Source organism: Sapajus apella, unplaced genomic scaffold (assembly GCF_009761245.1).
Source record: "Sapajus apella isolate SASKATOON/1434 unplaced genomic scaffold, GSC_monkey_1.0 scaffold46, whole genome shotgun sequence".
Classification (NCBI taxonomy): domain Eukaryota; kingdom Metazoa; phylum Chordata; class Mammalia; order Primates; family Cebidae; genus Sapajus; species Sapajus apella.
In genome coordinates this window covers 7059648-7082629 of record NW_022436986.1, presented here as the reverse complement: position 1 = coordinate 7082629, position 22982 = coordinate 7059648, and the positions used below count along the sequence as shown (strand labels likewise).

The window sequence follows — 22982 nt, the reverse complement described above, 5'->3', positions numbered from 1 at the left end:
TTATTACCTTCCTTCAGGAGAGTCCAGATTTTTAGTATAGGCAGAAATATCATGACTGAAGCCATTCTAAATGCAATGCTCAAGTGCATTCTATAGCATGGAGATTAATCCCACCTTACAGAAGAAAGTTGGATGGGGAATTGAGAAGGATAGTCAAGAAAGGTTTCACAAAGAAGATGATACTTGAGCTTGATCATAGTGCATAAATAGAATATTGGTCATAGGAATTAAGACTTTCTAAAGTGGGATACAGCAAGAGCAAAGGCAAGGAGGTTTGAAAGTATACATTGTACTTGAAGAATTTTGGATTCTCTGCTATGATTAGCACATAATATGGTAAGAAGCAGCAAAAATTAAGCTAGATTTTATACACACACACACATATATGCATATGTACATATTTATATTTAAATAACTTCACAATCTGATTCCAATTTGTAGACACACATACATATTTGTTACATTGGAATCAAATTGTGAAAGTCTTTGACTAAAACCCTTAGGGAGTGGAATTTGGCCTTAAGGGAATTCACTTATATTTTAATCAAGATGTGGAGCATAATCAGTTTTGCAAAATCAGTTTTTATAAATGCAAAGTATGGACTGGAAAAAAGAAAGAACTACAGCACAGAGACTAGACTTATCCGAGGTCAGTTGCCACAACCCATGCAGGAGATGTTGAGAAGCTAAGTAGAGCAGTGGCCAATGGGCTTGGAAAGGTAAGAGCATCTTCAGGAGACTTTGAGGGGTAGAATCAACACAATTTAGTGACCTGTTTTACAAAGAGGAAGAGAAACATTGAGGTTTCTAAATTATGGAAACTTAAAATAGATGTGATTGAAGTGCCAGTAATTAAGACAGACACAGTGAAAAAACTTGGACGATAATATGAATTGAATTTAAATTTGAAAAAAGAAAAACTCTGAAACAGAGTGAAGTCGTGCTAATGAATTAAGAATCCAGTATATCACAGTGACATTTCAAGACTTGAGAATATACAAAATCACGCAGGGAAAATTTCTAGGAAAAAGAAAACAGAAAGAGAATCTGGGGAAGACTAAATTTGGCTATACACAATAAGATGGGACATGACTACAACAGTAACAGTGCAGACACTGCAGTCAAATGGATGTTACCTAACAGATTCTTACTTTTGAAATAGTGGGAGACAGAGCAATATAGCCAAACAGAAACCTCTAGTGAATGTGCCCCCTGGAAGGAACACCAAATTGAACAACTATCCACATAAGAAAGCACTTCACAAGGATGAAAAATCAGATGAGCAATCATGTACCTGGTTTTAACATCATATCAACTGATACAGTTTTTCTGTGTCCCCACCCAAATCTCTTCTTGAATTCTAGCTCTCATAATTTTCAGGTGTTGTGGGAGGGACCCAGCAGGAGATAATTAAATCATGGAGGCAGTTTCCCCCATACTGTTCTCCTGGTAGTGAATAAGTCTCACAAGATATGTTGGTTTGTAAGGGGAAACCCCTTTTGCTTGTCTCTCTTTCCCTCTTGTCTAACACCATGAAGGACATGCCTTTCACCTTCCACCATGATAGTGAGACCCCCCCCCCAGCCACGTGGAACTGTGAGTTCATAAACCTTTTTCTTTATAAATTACAAAGTCTCAGGTACATCTTTATCAGCAGCATGAAAACAGACTAATACAGTAAACTGGTGTCAGCAGAGTTGGGTGCTGCTTAAAGACACCCAAAAATGTGGAAGCAACTTCAGAACTGAGTAACAGAGGTTGGAACAGTTTGGAGGGCTCAGACATAAAAACGTGGGAGAGTTTGGAACTTCTTAGAGACTTGTTGAATGTCTTTGACCAAAATGTTGGTAATGATATGGACAATGAAATCCAGGCTGAGGTGGTGTCAGAGGGAGAGGAAGAACTTGTTGGGAACTGGAGTAAAGGTGAATCTTGCTATGGTTTAGCAAAGAGACTGGTGACATTTTGCCCTTGCCCTTCAGAGATTTGTGGAACTTTGAACTTGAGAGAGATGATTTAGATTATCAGGCAGAATAATTTTTTTTTTGAGACAAAGTCTTGCTCGGTTTCCCAGGCTATAGTGCAGTGGCACAATCTTGGCTCACTGCAGCCTCTGCCTCCCAGGTTCAAGAGATTCTCCTGCCTCAGCTTCCCAAGTAGCTGCGATAACAGCCACATGCCATAACACCCAGCTAATTTTTGTATTTTTAGTAGAGATGGGATTTCACCATGTTGGCTAAACTAGTCTCGAACTACTGACCTCAAGTGATTCACCCACCTTGGCCTCCCAAAGTGCTGAGATTACAGGCATAAGCCACCACACCTGGCCTAGAAAAAGAAATCTCTAAGCAGCAAAGCATTCAAGAGGTGACTTGGGTGCTGTTAAAAGCATTGTTTTAACAGGGAAACAGAGGATAAAAGTTCAGAAAATTTGCAGCCTGACAATGCAATAGAAAAGAAAAACCCATTTTCTGAAGAGAAATTCTAGCCAGTATCAGAAATTTCCATAAGTAATGAGGAGCCTAATGTTAATTGCCAAGACAATGGGGAAATGTCTCTAGGGCTTATCAAAGACCTTCACAGCAGCCCCCGCCTCCCCCATCCACCCCCCATATCACAGGCCCAGAGGCCCAGGAGGAAAAGATGGTTTTGTGGGCTGGGCCCAGAGCCCCCTGCTGTGTGAAGCCTAGGGACTTGGTACCCTGCATCTCAGCCACTCTAGCCATGGCTAACAGGGGCCAAAGTACTGCTTGGGCCATGGCTTCAAAGAGTGCAAACCCCAAGCCTTGGCAGCTTCCACATGGTGTTGAGCCTGAAGGTGCACAGAAGTCAATAATTGAGGTTTGGGAACCTCTGCCTAGATTTAAAAGGATGTATGAAAAACACGTAGATGTCCCTGAAGAAGTCTGTTGCAGGGGTGGGGCTCTCATGGAGAACCTCTGCTAGAGCAGTGGGGAAAGGAAATGTGGGGTTAGAGCTCCCACACAGAATTCCCACTGGGGCACTGCCTAGTGGAGCTGTGAGATGAGGGCCACTGTCCTCCAGACCCCAGAATGATAGATTCACCAACGATTTGCACGGTGCTCCTAAAAAAGCTGCAGACACTCAATACCAGCCTGTGAAAGCAGCCAAGAGGGAGTCTGTCCTGCAAGGCCACCAGGCTGGAGCTGCCCAAAACCATGGGAACCCACCTCTTGCATCAGCATGACCCGTATGTGAGACATGGAGTCAAAGGAGATCATTTTAGAGCTTTAATATTTCACTGCCCTGCCATATCTCAGGCCTGCAGGGGGCATTTAGCCCCTTTGTTTTGGCTCATTTCTCCCATTTGAAATGGGTGTATTTGCCCAATGCCTGTATCCCATTGTATCTAGGAAGGAACTAACTTGCTTTTGATTTTACAGGCTCATAGGCGAAAGAGACTTGCCTTGTCTCAGATGAGACTTTGGACTGCAGACTTTTGAGTTAATGCTGAAATGACTTAAGATTTTGGGGGACTGTTGGGAAGGCGTGATTGGTTTTGAAATGTGAGGACATGATATTTGGGAGGGGGCAAGATAAGAATAATATGGTTTGGCTGTGTCCTCACCCAAATCCCATCTTGAATTCTAGCTTTTATAATTCCCACATGTAGTGGGAGGGAGCCAGTGGGAGATAATTGAATCATGGAATAGTCAAAGTCATCCCAAGTAAAAATAACCAAACTGGAGGACTTCTAATTATACTATAGAGCTATAATAACCAAAACAGCATGATACCAGCATAAAGACAGACACACGGACAAATGAAAAAGAAAAGATAACCCAGATATAAATCCACACATCTACAGTGAACTCCTGTTTTACAAAGGTGCCAAGATCATACATTAGGCAAAGGACAGTCTCTTCAACAAGTGGTGCTGGGAAAACTGCAAAAGAATATAACTAAACACCTATCTATCTCTCACTATATATAAAAATCAAATCAAAATAAATTAAAGACTTAAATCTAAGACCTCAAACTATTAAACTAATAAAAGAAAACTTTGGGTAAACACTCCAGGACATTAGTGTAGGCAAAAATTTTTTGAGTATTACCTCCAAAGCTAGGCAATCAAAGCAAAAATGAACAAAAGGGATTACATTAAGTTAAAAAGCTTCTGCACAGCAAAGAAAATAATCAACAAAGTGAAGAGACAAACCACAGAATGGAAGAGAACACTTCCAAACTATCCATCTGACAAGAGACAAACAACCAGAATACATAAGGAGTTCAAACAACTCAGTAGGAAAAAAAAATCTAATAATCCAATTTTTTTAAAATGGGCATAAGATCTGAATAAACATTTCACAAAAGAAAACATACAACTGACAAACAGGCATATGAAAAAGTGCTCAACATCACTGGTAAATCAGAGAAATACAAATCAAAACTACAATGAGATATTATCTCGCCCCAGGTAAAATGGCTTGTATCCAAAAGACAAGTAATAACAGATACTGGTGAGGATGCGAAGAAAAGAGAACTCTGTACAGTGTTGGTGAAAATGTAAATTAGCATGGCCACCAAAAAGAACAGTTTGGAGACTCCTCAAAAAACTAAAGTAGAACTACTACATGACCCAGCAATCCCACGGTTAGGTATAAACTCCAAAAAAGGAAATCAGTATATCAGAGATATAGCTGCAATCCCATGTTAATTACAGCACTGTTCACAATAGCCAAAATTCAGAAGCAACGTAAGTGTCCATCAGCAGGTGAATGGACAAAGAAATGAGGTACATACACACAATGGAATACTATTTGGCCATAAAAAAGAAAGAGATTCTGTACTTTGCAACAACATGGAGAGAACTGGAGGACATTATGTTAAATGAAATAAGCCAGGTGCAAACAAACAAACTTCACATGTTCTCATTCATTTGTGGAAACTAAAATTAAAACAATTGAACTCAGGAAGATAGAGAGTACAGTGATGGTACTCCATAAATATATACACCCACTATGTACACATATTTTTCTTTTAATTTTAAGAAATAGGTTCAGGAGAGAAGGACCAGTGATACTTAAAAGAAAGTATTTAAAAGTAGAAAAATGTTTACGTTATCTAAGTCCAGCCGCATTTCAAGAAGGCTGTTTAAGCCTTCTTGAAAAAAACAAGAAAGCAGTAATGGTCTCCAGGATCTTTTTGAGTCTTTGAATCTGTAGTCCTGTAATGCTCTCTTCCTAGCATCACTTGCTTAACTTGTAATTTACATCTTATCTATAGAACCCTTGCCTTTTCATGGCCTGCCATGGCTGGCAATGTCACAGTTACCATCTAAAATGCATTTGAGTACATGGCAACCAAGTCTACCATGAAAATCATGCATCAGCTCCCATGTTTGTTGCAGCACTGTTCACAGTAGACAAAATCTGAAAACTAAGTGTCCATTTAAAGATGAATGGATACCTACATGGTACATACAATGGAGTACTATTCAGCCACAAAAAATAATGAGATCCTGTCATTTGCAACACATGGATTAAACTGGAGGTCATCATGTTAAGTGAAATAAGGCAAACCACATGTTCTCACTTATTTGTAAGATCTAAAAATCAAAACCATTGAACTCATGAAGATAGAGAATAGAAAGATGATTACTAGAGGCTGGGAAGAGAAGTTGGGATATAGGGGAAAGTGGGGATGGTTAATGGGTACAGAAAAACAGAAAGAATGAATAAGACCTAGTATTTGATAGCATAACAGAGTGTATTAGGCCATTGTTGCATTGCTATAAACACACACCTGAGACTGGGTAATTTATAAGAAATTAAGCCTGTTTAATTTAATAACACGTTCTCACTCATTTGTGGTTTAATAGGTTCGCAGTTTCACAAGCTGTACAGGAAGCATGGTGGTATCTGCTTCTGGAGAGGCCTCAGCAGCGTTTCACTCATGGCAGAAGGTAAACCAAGAACAAGCATCTTACATGGCATGAACAGGAGAAAGGAGGGAGGTGCTACACTTTTAAACAACCAGATCTCATGAGAGCTCATTCACTACACAGTACCAAGGTGGGATGGTACTAACCCATTCATGAAGGACCCAGCCCCATGATCCAGTTACCTCCCATTAGGCCCCACCTCCAATATTGGGGATTACAGTTCCACATGAGATTTGGGCAGGGACACAGATTTAAACCATAAGATAGGGTGATTATAGTCAATAATAATTTAATTGTACAATTGAAAGTAACTAAAAGTATAATTGGATTGTTTGTGACACAGAGGATAAATGCTTGAGAAGATGGATAACCCATTCTCTATGATGTGATTACTATGCATTGCATGCCTATGCCAAAACCTCTTGAGAGATCACCATGGCAGACGGGAGCCAGGACTAGATTGCAGCTCCAGACAGAGCAGTGTACAGAGGCTTGCATTGTGAACTTTAGCTCTAGATTGACTGTAAGAAAAAATTAGCAATCCTGAGAGGACCCACAGACCCACTGAAGAAAGCAGACGGCTCCTGCAGGACCTGGGAGACACCCCAAACACTGACTGCTCCAACTGTGGAAATAGGAAAGGGAGACTCTCTTCTCCCAAACACACATCCCTACCAGAGAAGCTGAAGGTCTGTTTGTGGGACAAGTTTCTGACTTTACCTGGAGCTGAGTCAATTTAGAGAACCACATCACAGGACTCTGTGCAAACAACCCCCAGTACTAGCCTGGAGCCAGATACACTCACTGGGTGGTCAGACCCAGAAGAGAGACAACAATCACTGCAGTTCAGCTCACAGGAAGCCACACCCATAGGAAAAGGGGGAGAATACTACATCAAGGGAACACCCCATGGGACAAAAGAATCTGAACAACAGCCTGCAGCCCTAGACCTTCTCTCTGACAGAGGCTACCCAAATGAGAAGGAACCAGAAAACCAACCCTGGTAATATGACCAAAAAAGGCTCTTTGACATCCTCCCAAAAAAATCACACTAGTTCATCAGCAATGGATACAAACTAAGAAATCCCTCATTTACCTAAAAAAGAATTCAAGAGATAAGTTATTAAGCTAATCAGGGAGGAACCAGAGAAAGATAAAGCCCAGTGTAAGGAAATCCAAAAAATGATACAAGAAATATTCAAGGAAACAGACAGCTTAAAGAAAAAACAATCAAAAAATTAGGAAACTTTGGACACACTTTTAGAAACGCAAAATACTCTGGAAAGTCTCAGCAATAGAATTGAACAAGTAGAAGAAAGAAATTCAGAGTTCGAAGACAAGGCCTTCGAATTAACCCAATCCAATAAATCTAAAGAAAAAAGAATAAGAAAATATAAACAAAGTCTCCAAGAAGTCTGAGATTATGTTAAATGATCAAACCTAAGAATAATCAGTTGTCCCATGGGGTGTTCCCTTGATGTAGTATTCTCCCCCTTTTCCTATGGATGTTTAGAAGCGAATTCTAAAAGCTTGGAAAACATATTTGGGGAAATAATCAAGGAATGTTTCCCTGACCTTGCTAGAGACCTAGACATGCAAATACAAGAAGCACCAAGTATACCTGGGAAATTCATCAGAAAAAGATCTTCACCTAGGCACATTATCATCAGGTTATCCAAAGTTAAGATGAAGGAAAGATTCTTAAGAGTTGTGAGACAGAAGCACCAGGTGACCTATAAAGGAAAACCTATCAGATTAACAGCCGATTTCTCAGCAGAAACCATACAAGCTAGAAGGGATTGGGGCCCTATCTTCAGCCTCCTCAAACAAAACTTATCAGCTAAGAATTTTGTATACAGTGAAACTAAGCATCATATATAAAGTAAAGATACAGTTGTTTTCAGACAGGCAAATGCTGAGAGAATTCATTATTACCAAACTACCACTACAAGAACTGCTAAAAGGAATTCTAAATCTTGAAACAAATCTGAGAAAGAAAACTGAGAAGAGAAGGATACATTCCTGGAAAAATACAACCCTCCTAGCTTAAATCAGAAAGAATTGGACACCCTGAATAGACCAATAACAAGCAGCAAGATTAAAATAGTAATTTTAAAATTACCAACAAAAAATAAAAGTCCAGGACCAGACAGAGTTACAGCAGAATTCTACCAGACATTCAAAGAATTGGTACCAATCCTTTTGACACTATTCCATAAGATAGAGACAGAAAAAAACCTCCCTAATTCATTCTATGAAGCCAGCATCACCCTAATACCAAAACCAGTAAAGGACATAACCAAAAAAGAAAACTACAGACCAATATCCTTGATAAACATAGATGCTAAAATCCTTAACAAAATACTAGCTAACCAAATCCAACAACACATCAAAAAGATAATCCACCATGATCTAGTGAGTTTCATACCAGGGATGCAGGGATGCTTTAACGTGCACAAGTCAATAAATGTGGTATATATCACATAAACATAATTAAAAACAAAAATTACATGAGCATCTCAATAGATGCAGAAAAAGCATTCAACAAAATTCAGCATCCCTTTATGATTAAAACGCCCAGCAAAATCAGCATAAAAGGGATTTACCTTGATGTAATAAAAGCCATCTATGACAAACCACAGCCAACATAATATTGAATGGGGAAAAGTTGAAAGCATTCCCTCTGAGAACTGGAACAAGACAAAGATACTCACTCTCACCACTCCTCCTCAACATAGTACTGGAAGTCCTAGCCAGAGCATTCAGACAAGAGAAAGAAAGAAAGGGCATTCAAATCAGTAAAGAGGAAGTCAAACTGTCACTGTTTGCTGATGATAAGATCATTTACCTTGAAAACCCTAAGGACTCCTCCAGAAAGCTCCTACAACTGATAAAAGAATTCAACAAAGTTTCCAAATACAAGATTAACATACACAAATCAGTAGCTCTTCTACACATCAGCAGCAACCAAGCAGAGAATCAAATCAAGAACTCAACCCGTTTTACAATAGCTGCAAAAATAAAATAAAATACTTTGGAATTTACCTAACCTAGGAGTTGAAAACCCTCTATAAGGAAAACTACAAAACACTGCTGAAAGAAATCATGGATGACACAAATAGAAACACATCCCATGCTCATTGATGGGTAGAAACAATATTGTGAAAATGACCATACTGCCAAAAGCAATCTACAAATTCAATGCAATCCCCATCAAAGTACCTCCATCATTCTTCACAGAATTACAAAAAACAATTCTAAAATGTACATGGAACCAAGAAAGAGCCTGTATAGCCAAAACAAGACTAAGCAAAAAGAACAGATTTGGAGGCATCACACTACCTGATTTCAAACTATACTATAAGGCCATTGTCACCAAACAGTGTGGTAGTGGTATAAAAACAGGTAAATGGAGCAGAATAGAGAACCCAGAAATAAGCACAAAGACTTACAGCCAACTGATCTTTGACAAAGCAAACAAGAACATAAAGTGGGGAAAGGTTACCCTTTTCAACAAACGACGCTGGGATAATTGGCTAGCCACATGTAGGAGAATGAAACTGGATCCTTATCTGGCACCTTATGTAAAAATCAACTCAAGATGGATTAAGGACTTAAACCTGAGATCCAAAACTATAAAAATTCTAGAAGATAACATTGGAAAAACCCTTCTAGACATCAGCTTAGGCAAGTATTTTATGACCAAGAACCCAAAAGCAGATGCAATAAAAACAAAGATAAATAGCTGGGACCTAATTAAACTGAAGAGCTTTTGCATGGCAAAAGGAACAGTTAGTAGAGTAAACAGACAACTCACAGAGTGGGAGAAAATCTTCACAATCTATACATCCAACAAAGGACTAATATCTAGAATCTACAAAGAACTCAAACAAGTCAGTAAGAAAGAACAATCGCATCAAAAAGTGGGCTAAGGACATGAATGAACAATTCTCAAAAGCAGAAATATAAACGGCCAACAAACATATGAAAAAAAATGCTCAACAATACTAATAATCAAGGAAATGCAAATCAAAACCATAATGTGACACCACCTCACTCCTGCAAGAATAGCCATGATCAAAAAAATCAAAAAACAGTAGATGTTGGCATGGATGCGGTGATCAGGGAACACTTCTACTTGCTGGTGGGAATGTAAACTAGTACAGCCACTATGGAAAACAGTGTGGAGATTCCTTAAAGAACTAAAAGCAGAACTACCATTTGATCCAGCAATCCCACTACTGGGTATCTACCCAGAAAAAAAAGAAGTCATTATTCAAAAAAGATACTTACACATGCATGTTTATAGCAGCACAATTCACAATTGCAAAATTGTGGAACCAATCCAAATGTCCATCAATCAGTGAGTGAATAAAGAAACTGTGCTATATATATATATATATATATATATATATATATATATATATATATATGATGGAATACTATACAGCCATAAAAAGGGATGAATTAACAGCATTTGCAGTGACCTGAATGAGATTGGAGACTCAGGAATGGAAAATGAAACATCAAATGTTCTCACTGATATGTGGGAGCTATGCTGTGAGGACGCAAAGTCATGAATGATACAATGGACTTTGGGGACTTGGGGGGAAGAGTGGGAAGAAGTCAAGGGATAAAAGACTACAAATATGGTGCAGTGTATACTGCTCAGGTGATGGGTGCACCAAATTCTCACAAGTCACCACTAAAAAACTTACTCATGTAACCAAATACCACCTGTACCCCAATAACTTATGGAAAAATAAAAAAACAAAAAATTCTTCTAAAAAAAACTCTCATGTACCCCATAAATATATATAACTACTCTGAACCCACAAAAAATTTAAAACTTTTAAAAACTAATGCATCAGTCCTGGAACACAGCTTCCTAGAAACATATTGGTTCTGTTATGGCCAAATACCCCATGCATATTAAGTCTCCAGATTCATCCTTATTTCCAGCTACATACAGAAAATGATCTTTTCTATTACACTGATCAGAAACAAATCTCCATTATTATGCTCTCAAAAACCTCAATATTCTCAACAGCAAAATAAGATAACAAATCTACCTTACAGGGTTGTTGCAGAGGTGAGTTCTGATTATTGTGGATATATTCTGTAAACTTTCAATTACTACATAGTTGTTAGTTGTTATTAACTGTATCAGATCTCTGGAGTTTAATGTATACTTAATGATACATAAGACTAAATTGGAAAATGATTTTCATCTGATTTTACTACAACTCATAAAAAATAGTAAATGACTAACACATTAACCCAAAGAAATATAATTTTTTTAAGGTGTGCACTTTTATTCAACTGGTCTCAAGTCAGTGTACAGGTAAGCCCCTGACTGCTTCCACTCACTCCCAGGGAGACCAAAAGCCTTCATATATCTCAAGCTGGGGGACAAAAAAGCAGCAGCCATGAAGGCTGATCATTTAAAATAAAATGAAATTTAAAAATATTAAGGTGAAGATTTTTTTTTATTGCATTACATAATTTACATGAAAGCAATGGTATCACCTCCCCTATATGAACTTGGGAGAGGACTGGGCCATTCTCCTTGGAGAGAAGCGGGGTGGCTTTTAGGAGGGCAAGGGACTTCCTGTGACAATGCAGCTCATGATATTTGGAGTGACTATTTAAAAAAAGAATAATAATGATATACAATTAAAGTCCTTGGCCACATTGTAGAATTTTGGGGGATGCTTGCTCCAACCAACTGCTGTCACCTTTACCATTCCAGTTTTTAAATCCTGAGTCAAGCCAAAAAAAAAAAAAAACAAAAACAAAACAAAAAATCAGATAAAGCCATGCTAATCTCGTCTTGTTTTCTGCGAAAGTTAGGTTTTGTCAAGAAAGAGTGTAACACAACTAAGTAACAGTCCACCTAGAAGCAGTTGGACGATGGAAGGCCAGACTCAGCATACTCCTGCTTGCTGATCCACAACTGCTGGAAGGTGGACAGAGAGGCCAGGATGGAGCTGCCGATCCACACAGAGTGTTTGCCCTTCGGAGGAGCAATGATCTTGATCTTCATCGCACTGGGCACCAGGGTGGTGATCTCATTCTGTATCCTGTCAGCGATGCCAGGGTACATGGTGGTGGCTGCCAGACAGCACTGTGTTGGCGTACAGCTCTTTGTGGTTGTCCAGGTCACGCTCCATGATGGAGTTGAAGGTAGTTTCCTGGATGCCACAGGATTCCATTCCCAGGAAGGAAGGCTGGAAGAGCAACTCGGGGCAGCAGAACTGCTTGTTGCCAATGGTGATGAGCTGGGCTTTGGGCAGTTCGTAGTCCTTCTCCAGGGAGGAACTGGAGGCCACCATGGCCATCTCCTGCTCGAAGTCCAGGGTGACATAGCACAGCTTCTCCTTCATGTCACACATGATCTCCCGCTCGGCCAAGGTGGTGAAGCTTAGGCCACACTGGGTAAGGATCTTCATGAGGTAGTCAATCAGGTCTTGGCCAGCCAGATCCAGATGCACGATGGCATAGGGGAGGGCATCCCCTCATAGATGGGCACAGAGTTGGTGACCCGCGTCACCAGAGTCCACCACAATGCCAATAGTATGGCCAGAGGCATACAAGGACAGCACAGCCTGGATGGCCACATACATGGGTGAGTTGTTGAAGGTCTCAAACATAACCTGGGTCATCTTCTCGCAGTTGGCCTTGGGGTTCAGGAGGGCCTCAGTCAGCAGCATGGGGTGTTCCTTGGGAGCCACATCCAGCCCATTGTAAAAGGTATGGTGCCAGATCTTCTCCAGGTTGGCCCAGTTGGTGACAATGCCATGCTCGATGGGGTACTTCAGGGCGAGGATGCGTCTCTTGCTCTGGGCCTCGTCACCCACATAGGAGTCCTTCTGACCCATGCTCACCACCTTATGTCCTGGTGCCTGGAGTGCCCCACGATGGATGGGAAGACAGCCCAGGGGGCATCATCGCCTATGAAGCCGGCCTTGCACATGCCAGAGTCTTTGTCAACGAGGAGTGCAGCGATATATCATCATTCATGGTAAGCTGGTGGCAGGTGTGGATCAGCTACAGAGCAGCAAGAGCAAGGCTCTGTGCTTGCCGGGGCGGATGCAGTCTCAGCCAGAAATATATGATATTTTAACAGACAAAATTTGTATTCTGATGAGCTGGCTGAAAAAATTCATAAAATTGTACATATTCAATGTAGCACCTACATAAATACAAACAGAAATTCTAACCCTTTCATTGTAAATAATGGAATAAAGAAAACTAGGCTGCTAATGAGAATCGAAATGGATGTTTCTCCCAATCAATAATATTGTGTGAATCAAAAAGACATTAATTTCACTGTTATGTATTTGGAGTGATACTGTACGGGCATTGTTTTAGAAGAAAACTCTGTTCTGAAATGATCAATCAAAGCCAGATAAAATGCAGAAGAGTGCTGTTGTTTGAGATTCTAAGTTGGATAATCAGTTCACCCGGAAGGAAAACATTCTAGTTTTCATATCTTTGCAATATTTTACATCTATGCTCAAGAGAAGCCTAAGTGAAAGAAAATGAACATTTTAGCAGCAAAACCCTTAAATTCATGGTAGAATAATAATGAGACTAGTTGTTCAGAAGGAAATCAGAATTAAAGAAAAATTTCTAGTAAGGGTAAATAAAAATTCATATTTCACAAGAATATACATGTCTTTAAGAGGAATAATACATGTTAGTAAGGAGAAAAAACATTAAAGGGAACACACATGTTTGTAAGGGGGCAAAAACATGTTGACAATAAAGTCAACTCTCTGGGTAACCGAAGCATTTGAGGACATCAGGGAATGCAATTTCTTAAAAGAAATTTGTGTTTAAGAAAGAATTACCTATTAATGGAAGCTTTATCTGAAAACATGGGGGCCAGGAATAGAGAAACAGAGAATCATTTTACTCTAGAAGAAAGCTGAAGATCTATGCACTGGTGATCTTTAACAAAGGATCTGTTTAGAAATGTAAATCTGTTTCCACTGCTCACGGTGCTTAATGTTTTCAGGGATTTCTGGCCATTCTCTTCCACAGAGGCCCTGGCATGACAGCATATACTGAGTGGGATGGCCATTAACCAGGAAATGTGGGAACAGGATAATAATCAATCCCAGCTGTCTTGTTATATGATCAAAGATAATTTTTAAAGCCCAGATATTTTCCTTGATTTGGTGTTATGGCAAATGAGCTCATTTTTTAGTAGCTGAAAATGCATGACTATATATTTACCCCTAAACACTTAAAAGGGAAACAGAAAGCCATATTTTTCAAGAGAAGCACACTTGGCTTGGCTAGACTATAGATCACATTAAGTGGGGGCCATCAGGCAAATGAGCCCAGATTTGGGACAACAAATTCTGTCAATGGATTTGCTCCATTAGACTTGGGTATAAACTACACCAAAATAATGGGATTTGGTTCCATGTGAGAACAAAATTATGGAGCTACAAAAAAAAAAAAAAAAGTGCTTCTTCCCATTACAATCAACTACTAAAGGATTCTGCAAGTGAAATGCACTAAAATGAATTAGTTGTATAACTGTTACTCTTTCATTAAAATGATTTAATAGTTCTACAAATGTCACGGCATTAGCATTTTATGCAAAGCCATAAAACAGTAACAAGTAAAAAAATTCAACTGCCTTTAAAAGTCAGCACTTTTGGACTCTGTTTATGAGACTACATGGTCACTTTGTGATGTAAAATGGCAGCATCGCTAAGATAAATACTGCTTGCTGGCTAGTTTTATTTTGGGCAGGAGGCCATTAAAAGAATGAGGCAGCAGAATTCATCTTTCATTTGGATGGGCTTCAACCCCCTATTTACACAGACTAACTCATCCTAAAATGTCTCTAAGGAGAAGAGAAGCTTTTTGGAGTATTTTCTTAAGAAATTATCTAATGACATATTTTTACAATGTTTAAGAAGATGGTTAAACATTTTTACAATGTTTACAATGTTTAACCTTCTCCTGTCAGGGCAATCCAAAAACTTATTTACAGGCAGGTAATAGACAGGTAATAATGTCATGGCAAAGCCCTAAAAGATCCATGTACAGCATAAAGATTATAGTTAATAATAATGTATGGTATTTAAGATTTTTGCTAAATGAGTAAATTATAGAGACTCTTGCCACAGAGGGGAAAAATGGGCAACTATGTGAGGAATGATGGATATGTTAACTCATTCCATTATAGTAATCATCTTACTGCATATATAAACATACTATATATAAATATACACAATATATTTATAAACATACATAATATACACGATAAACTTTAAATAAATAGATTCCTAACAAATGACTTTTTTAGAAAGACAAAGGACACATCTATAGGTGCTGTCCCTGCTGACAACTCATCCCCATTCCATCGGACCTCCAAATAAATATTAGATGTTTTCCATCCTCAGTAGTGTATGATAGGTAGATGATGCTTATATTTTTTGCTTGTTGTTGCTTCCAAAACTGTTTCCCTAAACAAAATGTTGATAAGAACTAATAACACACTTAGGCAGGACAGTAACCCGCAAGGTTCCACAAAGTCTAAATTATTCATTGGACACTTGCCAGTTGCTAGGGTTTAATGGTAACAATTGCGTGGCGATACAGTTGGTATTCATATTAAAAGTAAAGATGTGGATTGCCAAAATTCTGATTGTAAATGGATAAGTTGTAAATAGCTAATACACTGTCAGCAGTCCTTCAGGAGCTGATGCTGCATAAGAGATTGGCTAGCCAAAAAAAAAAAATAAAGGTGGGGGGGAACGAAATAAGTCTTCTCTTTTCTGTTACCGGCCTTATTCACACAGGACCTAGGCTACTCTTTGACTCATATGTTTAGTAGCATGCCATGCAGAGGAAACAGCATGAGGTTATAGGAAACACTGAATTTGGAATATTAAGATCTGCGTTAAAATTCTGGTTTGACCTGAGGAAATCATATAGCTCATCTGAAACCAGGAGGCCGGACTGGAAGGTGTGAGTATCCTATTATCACAGAATAATGCCAGGCCACTAGTGGTTGGCTCAGCAATTGTCAACAGCCATCAGAGGATACAGAAAAGCTCCTGTGTGACCCTTCAACATCTATCTAATTGAACGGATGTGGAAGTCTTGTCACAGTGAATTAGAAACGGGCCATGTGTGATCTCACTTCAATAATAAGCTAATTTCATTTATGTCTTAAATTTCTAAATGAGACATTAATCTTATCACTTTTTAAATTCTATATTCTAATTACAATTATTAGCTCCCAACAATACCTCTGTTCCCTTATTATTAAAATCTCCTCAACTTCAAAGGCAGGCAAACTGAGGCAGGAACTAAAGATGTACCGAGTCAGTGTCAGAATGAAAACAAGCATTCATGAGATTGGTTCTAACTACGGGGTCTTTGGTTAATAGCAGATGCTTTCATGTGAAGTTCCCTCATATGAATCTTTCCCATAGTTGCATGAAAAAATTTAATTTTGCTGTCTACATCAGAAAAAGCAAGTATTGATTAAGCTTGTAGTCAATGTCTAAATGTTTATGGCAGACTTTGGGATTTAAAAGATCACATGTAGATGGCATAATCTCTGACCTCAAGAAGTTTACAGTCAGATTAGGAAGATAAATATATAAATGATTCTCGAAATCTAGTTTGTAAGAATTACCTGGGAAGCTTGTTAAAGATGCAGATTCCCAGGCTCCACACCTAGACCCACAGATTTAAGAGAGTAGATCTGGGTGGGTTCAGTAATCTGCCTTTTTAACAGTATTCATGTTGGTGATTCTAATATGCATGGTCAGAAGAACACACATTCAGAAATGCCCGTGGATAATAGCTCAGGCTCTAAAATCTAATGGTCTGGGCTTACTCAGATTCAGCACTTGCCAGCTGTGGGGTCTTTATTAAGCTACTTAAAGTCCTCTCGGTTTCAATGTTCTTGTCTATAAAATAAAGATAATAATAGCGCATGCATGGTGGTTATAACATTGGTACTCAGTAAGCACTTAGTGAAAACTGCTGTTAATTGTTATTAATACTACTGAAACACTAGAAACTGACCAAGTGCTAATTGCCCTGACATTGCTCCTAGAATTTAATGAATAAAAAGAGAGTTCTGGATGAGGATAGGGAAAGCTTTAAGAAGGAAGAAGAGTCAAACTAAGCTTTAAAAAACAACAAAAAGTTTGTTTTATCAGAGAAAAGAAGAAACTCTGGGTGAAGGGGACAGAATGAGCAAATTATCAAAGAAGGTGAGAATGAGCTCAATGCAAGAAGTGCTAGGAAAGTGGAGGGCTAAGTTGGGGAAAAGTGGGAAATAAGTGGCCAGATGACCCAAGGGTCAACAAAACTGGCTCTCCCATCCATTATTTGAAACACCCGTTTTAAGAAGCAACTATGCTAGCTATAGAGCCCCACATTAAGAAATGGGATACACAAAGAGTAAACTTACAGTGCTCTTCTTATGGCAAAGGTAATCCTTTCTTTACAGAATAATTTATTACACAGAACTTTAATTCATGGACGGGGTTAGCACACTTAAAACAGATTTTGATTTACTAAAGATAAATAATCCAACCCTTCAATAAAGGACTCTGAGCTTTTTTGAAAGCAAGGGATTATCTTACTCATTACAGGAACCCCAGACTCTAGCACAGTGTTAGGAACACAATAGCTTTATAAACAAATGGCCGCCAAATTAAACAGTCATATATGTTGTTATGACATAGAATAAGATATCTGTGAAAAAAAAAAGTTTTTTCTTTTTGAGAACTTCCCCATCCATTTATTGTTCTAGGCAAAACTATTGCTTTGAAAATGCAGCCAGATTTTCATTTATACTGTATTAGTTGTAATACATTTGATTAAATATTGTCAAAAGTCAATAGTCACACTGGATAATTCAATTTAAAACACACTGAACTCTAATTTGACTTATAGTTATCTGAGTAACTTCATTAAATTCATAATGTGGTAGTTGATGAGAATAGCACAATGCACTGAGGCACTAAAAACCTATCTTGTTCCTCTTCTCTTCTCTCCTCTATTGATAAAGGATCCTTGTAGGTTAACTGACAGTTGCAATGTGACCTTCCAGGAAATAAGTACATCTCTGAACCTTCAGAATAGCAGTATCCTAAACTGGTTCCCATTGACATGACATGAATTCTTTTCTGACTTAGCATATTTCTCTTTTTTTACCTTGGGAACTGATATTAAAGGAACATCTGGGCTAGTTCATTCTTTTTCTTTGACTCGCCAAATATTATCTTCAAAATTAAGTCATGACCATAACGTACTCAAAACATATGGGTCAGAAGTTCACAAGGCTACCCACATCCTGCAGACAGAGCAACTATGGTGATCACCTGTAAAGTACAAACTAAATGTGGATCAGGGGATTATATTGCTGAGGAATCAGAAACCTAGGAAAGGAGAAATGTCCGCATTGGTCATTAAAATAATTATTACAGTAGAAAAGATTTGCCTTAAAAAAACACGCACACACACACCAGAAAATAGAGATTTACCTAAAGTGAAAATTTTTATATCACTATGCCACAAAATAAGAACTACAATAAAAATATTGCACTAATAGAATTTGTGATCTTTGATGAACTAGAAATTGTGTCTTTGCTCCCACTACCATATTCACTCCCTATTTTTGTGAACTGGGAATAAAATGCCCTACTTAAGCTTCACTTTACAAATATTATTCCAGTTAGTGTCCCAAAGGGGAGCTATCACCACGTCTCTTTTAATTGCCTCCTAGGGAACGAGAGAAATATTTGGCCTATCAAAAACGATGGACACATTCACTTCTGTACTGGCCTGATGGGAACCCTGTGCTTCCGTTTACAACTGTTAGGTTCATTCAGCTCTTTGATTACCTTCTATCAGTACGTTCACAACCAATTCAAGCCAATCATGGAAGATAATTAAATTCACAGAAACAGAAGCAGTTTTTATGGTCACACCTGCTTAATGCTCCCAGTCTATTTTCATGCACATGTAATTAATAGTGTTCTCTGTCAGCAACTCAGACTTCCAGTTACACAGAGGATGGTGGTGAGAGCTCTGGGTATTGCCTTAGAATGAGCAGCCAGGTCTGAATTTGTGTTCCAGCTGACACACTTATTGCTCCAGCTAATACATTTAGTTGTGCGACCTTCAGCATATTTAATCTGTCTAAGCCTCAGTTTTCCTGTCTATGAAAGGTAATAATACACACATCATGGGAACATTGATATAAAAAACCTAACACATGGCATGTATGCAACTAACATCAGTCCATTTATAAACATTGTTCAAAAATTTGTTAGAATAACTATAACTTTGATTATACAGGACTTAAAGAATGGAAATGAAAACCAGACAATAATGGGTTCGGATTGTTTTAGTTTTACATAGACTAATTTGTCCTATAAGTTCAAATGGTAATGAGATGCAACAAACTGGTTTCCAGTAGGTATAAATATGCCCTTATAAAGAAATACTGTATGATTCCACTTACATGAGGTATCTAAAATAGTCAAACTCATAAAAGCAGAATATAGAATGGTAGCTGTTGGGGGCTGGAAGAGGGGAGAAAGGGGGAGTTGTTGTTCAATGGGTATAGAGCTTCAGTCATGCAAGATGAATGTGTCCTAGAGTTCTACATTTGTACAGCATAGTACTATAGTTAACAATACTGTATTGCACACCTAATTTTGTTAAGAGTGTACATCTCATGTTAAGTGTTCTTACCATAAAAAATGGGCATGGATATGTTTATTATCTTGATGGTGGTAATGGTTTCACAGGTGCATGCATATGTACAAACTCATTAAATTGTATATATCAAATATGTGCAGCTTTCTGGATATCAGTTACACTTCAATAAATCTGTGTTTAAAAAAAAAAGAAAGAAAGAAGAAAGAAATAGAAACACTTAGCCTTTACACAGCAGCTGCTCTCTATCCCAATAACAAAACACATCATGATAACCAGAAAGCTCTGCAGTCAGCACTTTATCTCAGCTGCTTTATCTCACTGGAAGGAGCCTATTTCCTTTCTTCTACCCACCTTACACAACTTTTCCTTCAAGACTCAGCTTGGTTAGCTGGGCATGGTGGCACGTGCCTGTAATCCCAGCTACTCAGGAGGCTGAGGCAGGAGAATTGCCTGAACCTAGGAGGCAGAGGTTGCGGTGAGCCGAGATCATGCCATTGCACTCCAGCCTGGGTAACAAGAGCAAAACTCTGTCTCAAAAAAAAAAGACTCAGCTTGGACATCTCCTTCTCCAGGAAACACCCCCTGAAGTGCCCTCTCTCATGTGCCCTCATAGTGCCCTGTTCACACCTTTACGTTTTCTTTCCTGCAGTTTAACTTTCTCTCTAGAACCATGTCTTCTCCTTGTATCCCCAGCAACTACCAAGTGCAGTGTCTGGCACACAGTAAGTACCCAATAATGACTGTCAATTGACAATAGACACTGGCCTCAGAGTCAGGGAGATGGAATGAAATTGTGACTCTACCACTTACCTATTTGCCTTTTCTAATACTGTGACTCCATATGCCCACATTAGCCATGCTCTCTCATAGCGCAGAATAAACATAAAGATGAAACAGAATACCACAAAAGGAATTGCATCTGCCTTTGTATTAACAGTCTCTGCCAACTGCTTTTCAGCGTAGGCAGGAGCAGAGCAGTACCTTGAACTAGACATTTGTTCTTCAGAGAATCACTTGAGTGTTCTCTCTTGTGAATAATGAGCATGCAACTTTACTCTGGCGAAGATTACAATGGGAATATTTGTGCCTTGCCAAGTCAGACCCCTCACAACATCCACTCGCAAGCAGAACCTGTGTCTGCTGAAGAAAGTGGACCAATCTGTATATTGTATCTTGCCGGAGAAAGGGATCTGATCTCCAAATCCTGTTCCCTTACTCAAAGTCAGGGAGAACCAAGAGGGTAGAACCAGAGTAAAGAAAGGCAAGCCCTCTGGAATAAAATTAACCATGGAAAGATATAATCTAGGCTAGTGACTGGGGCTTAACAGGCCTGAGACTTGGGAGTCAGGAGGCCTGGTAACAGCACAATGCATACTGATACCAGAGCCTCTTGGGACTCAGCCATCCCAGCACAGTGTTGTTAGGAGATGTTCAAGTAGGGACTATGGGAGTAATGATCTCGAGCCCAACTTTGAGATACCACAGGGGTCTGCACAGGAACTTGAACATTCAACACATTGCAAAGGGAAACATCAGCCTCTATGAGACCTAGTTTCAACAGCAGTGCCATGAGTTAATATGAAGCAGCGATCAGGTTTCCCACTCCCCTCTAATTCTGGTATTATTAATAGAAGGAGAAATAATCCTCCCACAAATTTGGACAGAGTAAAGCTTTGGAGTTCTTGGAAATTTTTAAGTAGGGGCAGAAGCCTTAAGGCAAACACTGGACATCTTCCTACCAGGATACCTGGGGTCTTAAACAAAGAGTTCGACAATAGTAAGATGACAGGATATTTGTACCCCAAATGAATGAAGGAAGTGGTATCAGTGACGCTGATGCAACAGTAGGATCCACACAGCCCCACACAGGATCCACACAGAAAGAGCAAGCACTGGCCTGTTGGAGAAGCCAGCGCTAGTAAGAAACAGGCGTCGGGCTCTCAGCAGCATGGAACCGCCACCTCTGACCCCAGACACTTAGTTTATGATCTTCTTTTTTAGATTTCCAGATAAAGAAATCTTGTGATGTCCCATTCCCCAGGCCAATTTAAATGATAAAAGGAAGATTTTAGGTAAGAATAGTGTGCGACACCTACAACCAAGAAACGTTAAGATATTTCAAATCATTACACAAACGGAACTAGATAGGGGAAGAGCGGGCTGTTCCCATGACTTCTCTCATATGCTGGACAAATGTACTGAAGAAATCAGCTTATGTTGCCATGCTGGCCAAGTATAGGAGCACTGCCGTCACTAGCCCATTTTAAGAACAACCCTGCCGCATCAGGAAAAGTGGCATTGCCCTTGTTGAAGTCTGATTGCCTCAACAAACATGGAAATAAATGCTGGTTCTACTTCCTAGGCTTTACCCACTAGCATGCTAGATCTCTGGACTAATTGGTAAGTCAGAGTCTCCTGACAACCTAACCTTTTCCTTCTCTCTTTCTTTTTTGTATATGCCTGAAATAAACATAAATCTAACAATTCCCTTCATCAGATCTATTTCAACTACCAATAGAGAAATTGACCTCACTCTGTAAGAAAAGCAAATAAGAAAAAAAATCACTAAACATGTAAAATGATAAAGCAAACCAGATAAGGGGAAACCTGAAGAACTAGAACAAATGCACCCCTCTGAAACAAGTTGGGGCTGTGTATCGTGGCTCGCACCGATAATCCCAGCACTTTGAGAGGCCAAGGCAGGAGGATTCTTTGAACCTAGGAGTTGTCAGCCTGGGCAACATAGTGAGACCTCCATGTCTCCAAAAAATTAAAAATTAGCGAGGTGTGGTGGCTCACACCTGTGGTACCAGCTACTCAGGAGGCTAAGTGGGAGGATCACTTTAAACTGACAGGTCAAGGCTGCAGTGAGCCATGATCACACCACTGCACTCCAGCCTGGAGTTAGGTCTTGTTTCAAAAAAGAAAGAAAGAAAGAAAGAAAAACTGGTGATCAGTAAAATGTAGTCACCAATGTTAACATATACATTAAAATTTGGTACAAATTTTAAATTATCATTACACTACCTAACATAAAAATTATAATTTTCTAATCTTAATTTAAAATCCCAATGTACAACAAAAAGCAGCAAGTGGGGAAAAGCAGTGAGAAAGTCAAATAATTCCAAATTTCTCATTTTCCACAGTCAGGAGTGGGCTGGAGTCAGGTCCTACTGACTCAGAAGAGCCGATGTTGCTCTTTTCTTGCCAACTCCAAGTTCACAGTTATTGTGTTGATAGCTTGAAATCTGCCTCAGAGGAAGCATTTACACCATGGAAATCAGCCAATTCTACAGATAAGGCTTTTGTTTATTTTCCAGAGTTGCTACTCTCCTCCAGGATATAGTCAGTAGTTTAT

At 39.1% G+C, this 22982-nt stretch overlaps 1 pseudogene; it reads right to left on the bottom strand.

The window, feature by feature from the left end:
• Positions 1 to 11201: 11201 nt before the first annotated feature.
• On the bottom strand, positions 11202 to 12928 carry LOC116524777 (annotated as a pseudogene).
• Between the last annotated feature and the right edge of the window lie 10054 nt (positions 12929 to 22982).